The sequence below is a fragment of the Polypterus senegalus genome, chromosome 2 (genome assembly GCF_016835505.1).
Source record: "Polypterus senegalus isolate Bchr_013 chromosome 2, ASM1683550v1, whole genome shotgun sequence".
NCBI classification, from domain to species: Eukaryota; Metazoa; Chordata; class Cladistia; order Polypteriformes; family Polypteridae; genus Polypterus; species Polypterus senegalus.
This window is the reverse complement of record NC_053155.1, coordinates 6,598,180-6,610,095: the sequence shown is the minus strand read 5'-3', so window position 1 is coordinate 6,610,095 and position 11,916 is coordinate 6,598,180. Positions and strand designations below refer to the sequence as shown.

General features: G+C 38.9%; 1 long non-coding RNA gene across 1 annotated transcript; it reads left to right on the top strand.

Moving 5' to 3' along the window:
* The first annotated feature begins 2,823 nt into the window (after positions 1-2,823).
* Positions 2,824-5,882, top strand: LOC120521789. The gene is made up of 3 exons (XR_005632193.1): positions 2,824-2,891; positions 5,353-5,418; positions 5,750-5,882. It is a non-coding gene; the product is annotated as an uncharacterized LOC120521789 (long non-coding RNA).
* Positions 5,883-11,916: the final 6,034 nt, after the last annotated feature.

Sequence of the window (11,916 nt, the reverse complement as noted above, 5' to 3'; positions counted from 1 at the left end):
GTAAGGTGTAACGAGAAAGTTCCAGGGGTTTCTGGAATGCAGAGCTCAGCACAGCTGTGAATATCCAGCTGTCAATCATCTGTCCAGCCCCGCCCATCTGTACGGTGACAATACCGTCTGCTACAACATAGTCAGGCGTTAATGCTCAGTATTTAGTTCCAGTGTTATTCTACTGTTTATTATTAAGGATTCGTTTGAAATTATTCACATGATCGCCGCTGACCGGGAGAAAAACAGACTTTGTGAAGAGGAGTTTTAGAAGAACAAACTAGGAAGAATTTAGTAATTTCTGTGACTCAATAATTGAATACGCAAACTAAAGATGTGGATATTGTTACTAAGTGCAAATGTAAAGTTATTTTAGATTCAGCAGAACAAAGTATTTCTAACAAGAAAAAGGTCAAAGGCAAAGGAATTGGTCTTCGGTGGAATGAAGAACATAGCAAAGCTACGAAAGACAGAAACAGAGCATTTAGGAAACTCTGGAAATCAGTGTTATGTCTATACATAATAGAATGTAATAGTTAAAAAGCTATTGCTAAAATAATTAAAATTTAAACCTAATCACTGAAAAATATTCTGTAGTGTAATAAATAATAATAAAACAACAATAGGACAACAGTTAAATTAACAAATGGCCAATAAAGGCTGCTCCTTTGCTGGAATGGGAATGGCCGACATCTCTAACAGATAAAGACAAGGCAGATTATCTTGAGAGTTTACTACTAATGAGAATCTAGAAAAAGAAATCAGGCATTTAGTAGTAAAATTAAAAACTTTAAAGATGTCAGTCATTTTAAAATGGAAGAATTGATTAAATGTATGAAAGTAACTAAAATCCATCCCCAGGCAAGGAGAGAATCTACAAAGAATTTTGAAAACATTTCAATGATAACGTTTTAGAACCATACATTGATTTACTCAACACAGTTTGTGAATCTGGTAAATGACCTAAGTCATGCAAACATGCAATGATAGTCCACTTTGGAGAGCAGAGGAAAGATTCATCTGAGGTTTACTTTGTCATCAACTGGTAGTAAGGACAGGAACTCTGAAGAAGTGTTGGGGTGCCATCCTGTTTACTCAAAAAGATATTTAACAAAAACAGCAGTCACACAGAAATGTATCTAGCTGTTGGCTAACACAAGAACACTTGTATCTAGCAGTCAGAGTTGTGAATCGGAGCTCCGTCTGGCAGGTTTCTCGTCTCCCAAATGAGACGCCTCCTCCTGTTTTTGTATCTCCTAGACTGGAAGGGGCGGAGTGAATTGCTCTCATGGGGTCTTCTCAGAGCTGACAAAGTGGTTAGAGACCACTCTAACCACTGGTGTCCTGAGGTGGTACTGTTTACCTTTGATGAGCCCTGAGGTGACCCTTTGACGTTCATGCATGACAACTTCTATGAGTCAACTATCATTTGTAAGGTGATGAAAAGAACGCAGGTGTCGAGGTTAGAAACTGTCACTGATCAGTCTGTTCAGTGGAACTGATGGCCATAACTGTGGTCTTAGTTTGAGTAGAGGAGGTCAGACCTTATAAAGTCTCCATTTGTTCTGATTTAATAGCAGCTTTACTATTGATCGAAAATTAGGAAAGTAAGTGAAGATTTGACACAATTATGAAAATTCTGCATATGCTATCGGCTTTATACAATCATTTATTACAGTAGGGTAGTTTTGAGTTGACATGAAAAGGATCAAAGACATCAACACACGAGAGAGAGTTTTATTTGTTAATAAATTGTGAACTTTTAAAGGCAATGGCTAAGGGTACTGTTTTAAGACAGTGGTGAGACCAGCAGTGATGTACGGAGCTGAGACTTGGGCAGTTAAGCAAAGCAGGGGAAGAAATTGGATGTAGCAGAAACAAGAATGTTGAGATGGATTTGTGGAGTCAAAAAAGGGTCAAAATAAGAAATAAGACAATTAGAGTTACAACAAAAGTGGGAGAAACGAGGAAGTAAAGGAGGTTGAAGTGGTATGGACACTTGATGAGGAGAGACAAGGAATACGTGGGCAAAAGAGAGGTGGACCTGACTCTCAATCGCCGTTCCAATTCATTCCAAGGCTTTTCAATAAGATTGAGGTCTGTGCTCTGTGAGGTCACCCAAGTTCCCTCCATGTCTTTATGGATTTGGCTTTGTGCACAGGTGCAGGGTCTTCTCCATACTGTTGCCATAAGGTGTGATCCATCACTCCATGTTTCTGTTCTGTCCAGGTGTCCAACACTTGTGATTGTGCATAACGATCTTAGGCTCGGCTATGGAAACCCATTTCATGAAGCTCCCAATGCACACTTCTTGTGCTGATGTTTCTTCCACAGGTAGTTTCTTGTCAGTGATGTCACAGAGGACAGGCCATTTCAATGCATGATGTACTTCGGCTCTCCATTGCCTCGTTCTGTGCTGTTGTTGATCCTCAATGCTTCCACTGCACAGTAATGGCACTTACAGCTGACGAGAGCAGATCTAGCAGAGCAGATTTTAAAATTTTACATGCTGATTTGTATCAAAGGTGGCATCCTCTGACAGTGCCACGTTTAAAGTCACTGAGCTCCTCAGTTTGTCATTTGAGACTGCATGACTGTGTGCTGATTTAATGGACCTGTGAACAATAAAACACCTCAACTCAGACCTTTGGTGGGCCGGCCACACACTTTTGTCCATATGTAGTGTAGTGTAGTGTAGTGTGTGTTCTTTAGTGAATGCAATGCACTTTTGTAAGTCAGTTACTTCTTTGCCATGTGAGCCAAACACCTCATAGTGGCAATGAGGTTTGAAAAAGCCTTCTTTGTTTTTATGGTTTCTCTGTCTGTTTTATATTTAGGACGGCGAGCTCCTGTTTTCAGCCTGCAGCCTCCTACACCTCAGAGCAGAGACGCATTTCTGCAATGTGAGTTTTTGCTCTTTTTTTTTTTTCTACATTAAATTCATAATCAGAATGGAAATGTTTAATATTGTAGTCTGTGCTGTAATGTGAAAATGGATGAAGAACTGGGGACTTTCACGTATCTGTCTGTTTGTCTGTCTGTGTACTGTATTCATAAACGAAAAGTTCAAAGATCCATTACAAACACCGGACAGGTTTGCTGGCCTGACTGATTTCCAGCTGATCTCCAGTTTTGCAGCACAATAAACAAGACAACCATAATCAGCATATGGCATAGGAGGATACACAGATAGATAGATATGAAAGGCACTATATAATAGATAGACAGATAGATGTGAAATGCACTATAAAATGCATGGATAGCATACATTTTACAATTTATTAAATACAGAATAAGTGTACAGGTTTGTTGTAAACAGACAGAAAACAAAGTCGTTTGAAACTGATAAACATACAGCGGGATGCAAAAGTTTGGGCAACCTTGTTAATAGTCATTATTTTCCTGTATAAATCGTTGGTTGTCACAATAAAAAATGTCAGTTAAATATATCATATAGGAGACACACACAGTGATATTTGAGAAGTGAAATGAAGTTTATTGGATTTACAGAAAGTGTGCAATAATTGTTCAAACAAAATCAGGCAGGTGCATAAATTTGGGCACCGTTGTCATTTTATTGATTCCCAAACTTTTAGAACTAATTATTGGAACTCCAATTGGCTTGGTAAGCTCAGTGACCCCTGACCTACATACAAAGGTGAACCCGAGTATTTAAGGGGGTCAATTGTAAGTTTCCCTCCTCCTTTAATTTTCTCTGAAGAGTAGCAACATGGGGGTCACAAAACAACTCTCAAATGACCTGAAGACAAAGATTGTTCACCATCATGGTTTAGGGGAAGGATACAGAAAGCTGTCCCAGAGATTGAAGCTGTCTGTTTCCACAGTTAGGAACATATTGAGGAAATGGAAGACCACAGGCTCAGTTCAAGTTAAGGCTCGAAGTGGCAGACCAAGAAAGATTTCGGATAGACAGAAGCGACGAATGGTGAGAACAGTCAGAGTCAACCCACAGACCAGCACCAAGACCTACAACATCATCTTGCAGCAGATGGAGTCACTGTGCATCGTTCAACCATTGGCACTTTACATAAGGAGATGCTGTATGCGAGAGTGATGCAGAGGAAGCACAAACAGAGCGCTTGAGGTCTGCTCAAGCACATTTGGACAAGCCAGCTTCATTTTGGAATAAGGTGCTGTGGACTGATGAAACTAAAATGGAGTTATTTGGGCATAACAAGGGGTGTTATGCATGGAGGAAAAAGAACACAGCATTCCAAGAAAAACACCTGCTACCTACAGTAAAATATGATGGTGGTTCCATCATGCTGTGGGGCTGTGTGGCCAGTGCAGGGACTGGGAATCTTGTCAAAGTTGAGGGACGCATGGATTCCACTCAGTATCAGCAGATTCTGGAGACCAATGTCCAGGAATCAGTGACAAAGCTGAAGCTGCGCCGGGGCTGGATCTTTCAACAAGACAACGACCTAAAACACTGCTCAAAATCCACTGAGGCATTCATGCAGAGGAACAAGTACAACGTTCTGGAATGGCCATCTCAGTCTCCAGACCTGAATAGAATTGAAAATCTGTGGTGTGAGTTAAAGACAGCTGTCCATGCTCGGAAGCCATCAAACCTGAATGAACTAGAGATGTTTTGTAAAGAGGAATGGTCCAAACTACCTTCAACCACAATCCAGACTCTCATTGGAACCTACAGGAAGCGTTTAGAGGCTGGAATTTCTGCAAAAGGCGGATCTACTAAATATTGATTTCATTTCTTTTTTGTGGTGCCCACATTTATGCACCTGCCTGATTTTGTTTGAACAATTATTGCACACTTTCTGTAAATCCAATAAACTTCATTTCACTTCTCAAATATCACTGTGTGTGTCTCCTATATGATATATTTAACTGACATTTTTTATCGTAACAACCAACGATTTATACAGGAAAATAATGACTATTAACAAGGTTGCCCAAACTTTTGCATCCCACTGTAAGTGGAGCCCAACACCACCTGTCCATTAATTAACTGATGATTGCTGGTCCCAGTCAGCAGCATCAACGGGGAAAATAAACCCCTGGGGGTCCTCGATCAATTGGAAGAGAGAAAGTCAAAGCCAACTGGCCACCCACCATCAGCTGGTCATTCTGTAGTGGCGTCTGTGCTGACTGTCCAATCTGATGACATCTGATGATAGATTTGTATGTTTGTAGATTTGTACTCCATTCTGTTTCTGCATTGTTGTTACCTCATCATGTTTTGTGCTTTAGCTGCTTGTCATTTTGTGTTTTATGGTAACTTTTAGCACTGCATTTGTAATGCTTCTTTAAGAATTTAACTAACTTTACACAAAGTCATCTTCACAGTTTCCATTCTTCTCTGTTTTTTTTTATTTTCAGATCGTGAAGCTCCAATTGTCGCTCCACAGGCTTCTAAATCTCAAAGCAGAGAGAAGGTTTTACAATGTGAGTCTGTGTTTTGAATGTATGGATCATCAGAATAAAAATTATTTCTTCTTTTTGAATATGCCAGGCATGACTTATGATATGAAAGTGTAACCAGCAGAAAGTGCAGCCTGAGTGTTGTGTGACTGATGAGCTGAAAATGATGAATAAATGACTAATGTTTCTGTTTCATTTAACAGAGAAAGCAGATCTTCACACATTGTTGATGACCCATCGACTTTTCTGCTTCAGCTTCATGTCATTTTGTGTTTCATTTTAACTACACTTATTTTAATTAACTTTACACAATGCTGTCTTCACAGTTTCACTTCTCTTTTTTTTTAATTTTCAGGTCGTGAAGCTCCAATTTTCCCCTTACAGCCTCCTGAACCTCAGAGGAGAGACGAGTTTTTACAATGTGAGTTTGTGCTTTGACTGAGTGGATCATCAGAATAGAAATCATCTCTCACTTAATATCTCATGGCAGGTTCATGATATGAAACTGTAACAAGCAGAAGGTGCCATGTGAGTCTGGTGTGACTGGTGAGCTGAACATGAAGGGGTCCTGTGACTGATGCATTATGTGATATAGAGAGGATCAGGCAGTAAATCACCAAAGCAGTCTGTAGGACTCGACTCTCTTAAGTGTCAAATTAACTCATGGGAACTAAAAAAAGACAAATCAAATGTAATCCTGCCGACTACATCAAGTCCACCGGTCACACAAGTCCTTCCATTCTTCTTTGTCATTTCTCTTTTACTTATTTGCACTTCCTGCTGTTTTCTCTTCCTGTTTTCTAATCCTTCCTTTGCATTGCTTTTCTGTTTAGGCCATTCCCTTATAATAATGATACTAATAATTTATTTATACAACACATTGCATGAAACGAATGTGCTTCACACCAAAAAATTACAATATTCACTACCATTAAAATATACAATTGTGAAAAAGTAAGTACGCCACATGACATGTTGTTTTTTCTTCTTCTTTAATATAAGGTATGTGAACATCTCAGGATGTGATCTTCATTTAAACAGTTTTTTCACATAATGATGATGTCATTAACACTAGAATTACCAGAGCCTACAAAAAAACTTGTAGATTCGTCCCACCTTAAATCACTTTGCACCTCTCCATCAGCGTCTTTTGTCCTGTAAATGTGTCATTAAACACACACACCCACCCCCACACAGTTTTCTAAGCTCAAGTCTGTTAACCTGAGTGTCAGTTGCTTAGAGTTGTATAGAGTGAGAAGTCAAGCAAAATGACACATTTTATAAATACTATATCATTATTTGGAACATTTGCGTTTTATGTGTGTTCCGTGTCTACAACGATCTATATAAACACATCGTTAAAATAGAAACGTTTTTCATGTTTTAGTAATAATTGACAAAATGTTGACATGAAGTGTATAACGTGTGAAAGCTGAAGTCCAAACATCAAAGAAACACTTTCACAAAAGGTGCAAATATAACAGAACAAATGTGCTTCTATTCAAGAATATAACTGCAGAAAAAGAACCCGCGTTAGGGTGCGACATCGACACACATTTACTACAACCACTTCGGTGGCACAACAGTTTTAACTGTTGACTGGTAATCAAGACTTCATGTGGTCAACCCCGGATGAGTCTGTTTTGAGAAGTGAGCTGCTCTTATTCTTATTATCTTAGAATAAAAACATACATTTGATTTCAGGCTGTAACAGCCGCTGTAAATGTATTATACTTGTAAAGGTTAGCTTTGTTTTTTTTTTTATTTAGTTTTATTCTCTCAGTCGCGTTCACAATCCCACCAACCTGTACCCATCTGACATTGCTGTTGTCACATTAAGATATGCTATAACACTAGAATTACCAGAGCCTACGAAAAAACTCGTAAATCCGTCCAACCTTAAATCGCTTCTTAAAACCGTTCTCACCTCTCCGCCAGCGTCTTTTGTTAATCTAAATGTGCTGATAAAAGAATAGCTGCAAGTAGCCGGCTATTCCATCCCCCCACTGAGTTAGAACGTGGAAACTTCTCCCAGCTCATGCCTTGATTGATTTTCTAAGAGTGAAGTGGAGTTTTAGACTGGAAATAATAGATCATTATTTGGAATACACCCATTTCATGTGTGTTCTGTTTCTACAGTAATCTGTGTCAACACATTGTTAAAACAGAAATGTTTTTTATATTCTAGTAGTAGATGACAAAATGTAGGCATAAACTATATAATGTATGAAGCCTGAAGTCCAAATATCAAAGAAATATTTTACAGAAGGTACAAATTTAACACAACAATTGCGCTTTTATTCAAAAATATAACTGCAGAAACAAAAAGCCGCCTTAACATGCGACATTGACAATTGTTTATTATGACTGCCTCTGTGGAATCAAATGAAATCAAATCTATTATTTCCACTCTAAAACTCCACTTCACTCCCAGATATTCAATCAAGGTGTGTGCTGGGAGAAGTTTGTGCACGTTCTAAATTGGTGGGGGGATGGAATAGCCGGCTGCTCCAAGCTTCTCTTTATCAGCACATTTAGAGGACAAAGGACACTGGCGGAGAGGTGTGAAGGGATTTAAGAAGCGATTTAAGGTGGGACGGAATTTGAGTTTTTTCGTAGGCTCTGGTAATTCTAGTGTTAAAAGATACAATGAACAGCTTTTCTCCTGCCTGATTACCGAATTGTCCTGTTAGAAGATGTTTCTTTCTTTAATAAGATGTTACATTTCTATCACACAAGTTCACAAGTAAAATATGAATACAAACTTTACAAATGACTGATTACATTAAGAGCACCAATAAAGACACTCGTTTGATTAAACAAAGTTGGGTGAAACCGATGACCATAACTGGAGTCCTTCACTATCAGTCCATTAATTCATTGTTGAATGACACTTAAAGGGGGCCGTTCACTGATGGGACCCTGATGGTGTCACTGCCCTTTTTTTTGATTTATGTAACATGTCACATCCCCCAAAAGTCTTACACTACATGACCAACTCTGCTGGCATTTTAATTAAGGAGGTGCAATGAAAAAATTTGGCCCAAACTAACAGAAAAGGCCCATTTTGGTCAAAAGAGTAAGAAGGCAGATATGTGGCTAAATGTGTGACGCTGTTTGAAAACATTTGAGATCCTCAGTCACAAACAGCACGTCCTGTTCTACAGAGAGTGACAGACACGTCACACTGCCGAGGATTGTGGTGGTCTGCTTAAGTCATCGTGATGCATGGTGAGAATCTACAAAGAGCTACAATAGACAAAGCAAACGGAAAAAGGAAGGAGAAAGAGAAAGAGAGGGGATCATAGTGGGAGAAAAGGAACTTACTGGGACAGCAAGCAGCGACATTCATGAAGTTGAACTTAACAAGCAAAGTGAATCACAGCCAAGGAATGGACACCATGACAAGCTCACTCCACTCACGATTTGTTACTGTTTTTCTTATTTATTTTCAGTTTTTGTAATATTGTTTTTTTTTCAAAAATAAAAGGATTACAATTTAATAAAAAGCAAGAATTAAAGGTGAAGTGAATTTAATTTAAGCGTTAGGCAATGACTCAAAAACAAATCTGTAAACAATAATTAAAAAGAGATTTGCTGTTTGGTGTTCAGCCTTCCTTTTTTATTTAATTTGACTTTGGCTGAGAATTTTCATTTTGGTGCTCCACTCGTTTCATTAACTTGTACTGGGGATCTGTTTGCTCATCAGGAGCAGCTATTGGATGAAAAACAGAAAATATACAAAGCGTACAACATGAAATAACCTCTGACATGAAAGACAACTTTTAGGTTTAACTCTGGGACTCTTCAACAGAATGTTTCCTACTCATAATAATTACACACTCGTCTGATGTCAGAATTTGACATTTCCTTCTGAACGCACAGCCTATAGAAAGCTGCACACCTGAACTTCATGGCTTGTGATTTGGTTGACGTTTCCTGTAATTCATCTTCTTCCATTGTAAACAAGATCTGATTTCAATTGACTTTCCACCCCAGAAGACGTCATGACCACCGTGTAAAACTGGGCCGCGCCCGCCTGATCTGCAATATAAGGAGGTGCTGCTGCTGACCTGAACAGACGTCTGAACATCAGCACCACCGCCATGATGAGATTCACCGCCCTGCTGGTTCTGCTGTGCCTGTGCTCGATGGCGATGGCTTCTGTGAGTTCTGACTTATGACATTTATACACAAATATGTCTATAAAACCTTTTTTTTTGCAGGTTCCCTGATATCTTCCTCATACTTTTTAAACAGCAGCTCATCTGAATTCTATTTTCTAATTCCTAAAGCCTCCTCAGACTCTGATTCTTATTTTTCAGATTTCTGACTTTCCAGCTGACCCGTTTCGTGAATCGCCTTCAACCATAAAAGCTGGAAGAGCTGCCGACAGGTGAGTAGAATCAGAGGATGTGCTGCTGAAGGATTTCTGTCAATTCTGTCTCTGGTCCATCTGTCATATGAGTAACAATCAGGGGATTCCTCACAAACAATTTAAACTCTTAAATCACTACTTTAACTAAATTAAACTAAAATATATTTTTTCACTTGAAGCTAAGGTAGTGGCTTTAGAACAAGTGTGCCATCAAATGCCTGATAAAACACAGGAGTTCTAAATCTTGACAGTTAAAGCTGAATTCAGGTCTTTGCTGACGAAACTCATTTAGTTTTTAATCCCATGTAAATTACACAAAGAGTTTAGAGCTGCAAGTCCTGGATGTAACCCTGTGCTCCATTTATGAGATCCACCAATCCCTAAACTCCAGAACCAGTAACGTTTAACCCATTCACAGCTTTAAAGAATGGATATTTTTACTCCAATAAGCACTAAACACAAAGAAACTCAGCCAACACCAAACAAACAGTAAACCTTCTCCTCTTCTTCCTCCTCCAGCTGAGTGTTGCCCACAGGGTTTCATGGGAAGTGCAGCCTTGTCAGGGTCAGAGTCGGGAGGCGGTGGGCTTCTTTTATACTGGACCCAGCACAGCTTCTCATGACCAGTATGACATGTGTGGAGTTCTTCTGAGTTGTTTAGGATCCTGGGTGGTCCTCCACTGACAGTGCGGTCTTACGGTACCCGGGGACCCCAAGAGGGATGCATTTCCAGAATCAATCAATCAATCAATCAACATTTATTTATATAGCACATATTCATACAAAAAAATGTAGCTCAAAGTGCTTTACAAAATGAATAAAAAAATAGAAGACACAATAAAAATAAACATAAGTCAACATTAATTAACATAGAATAAGTAAGGTCCGATGGCCAGGGTGGACAGAAAAACAAAAAACTCCAAAGGCTGGAGAAAAAATAAAATCTGTAGGGTTCCAGACCAGAGACCTCCCAGTTTCCTCTGGGCATTCTACCTAACATAAATCAAACAGTCCTCTTTGTATTTAGGGTTCTCATGGAAGGACCTGATGATGATGGTCACGTAGACTTCTGGCTTTCAGTCCATCAATGTTGGAGCATCATGATGCTTTGAGTAGGTGGTGGTGGCGCAGGCCGCCACCACAAAGAAACCGGAAAAAGAAACAGAAGAGAGAGTAGGGGTCAGTACGGATTTTAGAGCCACCATGAATAGTTATTATGATGAATTGAACATACAGAGTATCAGGATTAAGTTAAAGTGAAGTTATAAAAGGCCATGTTAAAGTAATGTGTTTTCAGCAGTGTTTTAAAGTGCTCTACTGTATCAGCCTGGCGAATTCCTATTGGCAGGCTATTCCAGATTTTAGGTGCATAACAGCAGAAGGCCACCTCACCACTTCTTTTAAGTTTAGCTTTTGGAATTCTAAGGAGACACTCATTTGAAGATCTAAGGTTACGATTTGGAATATAACGTGTCAGACATTCCGATATATAAGATGGAGCGAGATTATTTAAGGCTTTATAAACCATAAGCAGTATTTTAAAGTCAATCCTGAATGACACAGGCAACCAGTGTAGTGACATCAAAACTGGAGAAATGTGTTCGGATTTTCTTTTCCCAGTTAGGATTCTAGCAGCTGCATTCTGCACTCGTTGCAAATGATTTATGTCTTTTTGGGTAGTCCTGAGAGGAGTGCGTTACAGTAATCTAGTCTACTGAAAACAAAAGCGTGAATTAATTTCTCAGCATCTTTCAATGATATAAGAGGTCTAACTTTTGCTATGTTTCTTAAGTGAAAAAATGCTGTCCTAGTGGTCTGATGAATATGCGATTTAAAATTCAGATTACAGTCAACGTTACCCCTAAGTTTTTACTTCCGTCTTAACTTTTAATCCTAGTGCATCAAGTTTATTTCTGATAACCTCATTGAATCCATTATTGCCAATTACTAAAATTTCAGTTTTCTCTTTATTTAGTTTGAGAAAATTACTATTCATCCATTCAGAAATACCAGTAAGACATTGTGTTAGTGAATCAAGAGAATGGGTCATCAGGTGCTATTGATAAGTACAGCTGTGTGTCATCAGCATAGCTGTGGTAGCTCACGTTGTAACCTGAGATAATCTGACCTAACGGAAGCATGTA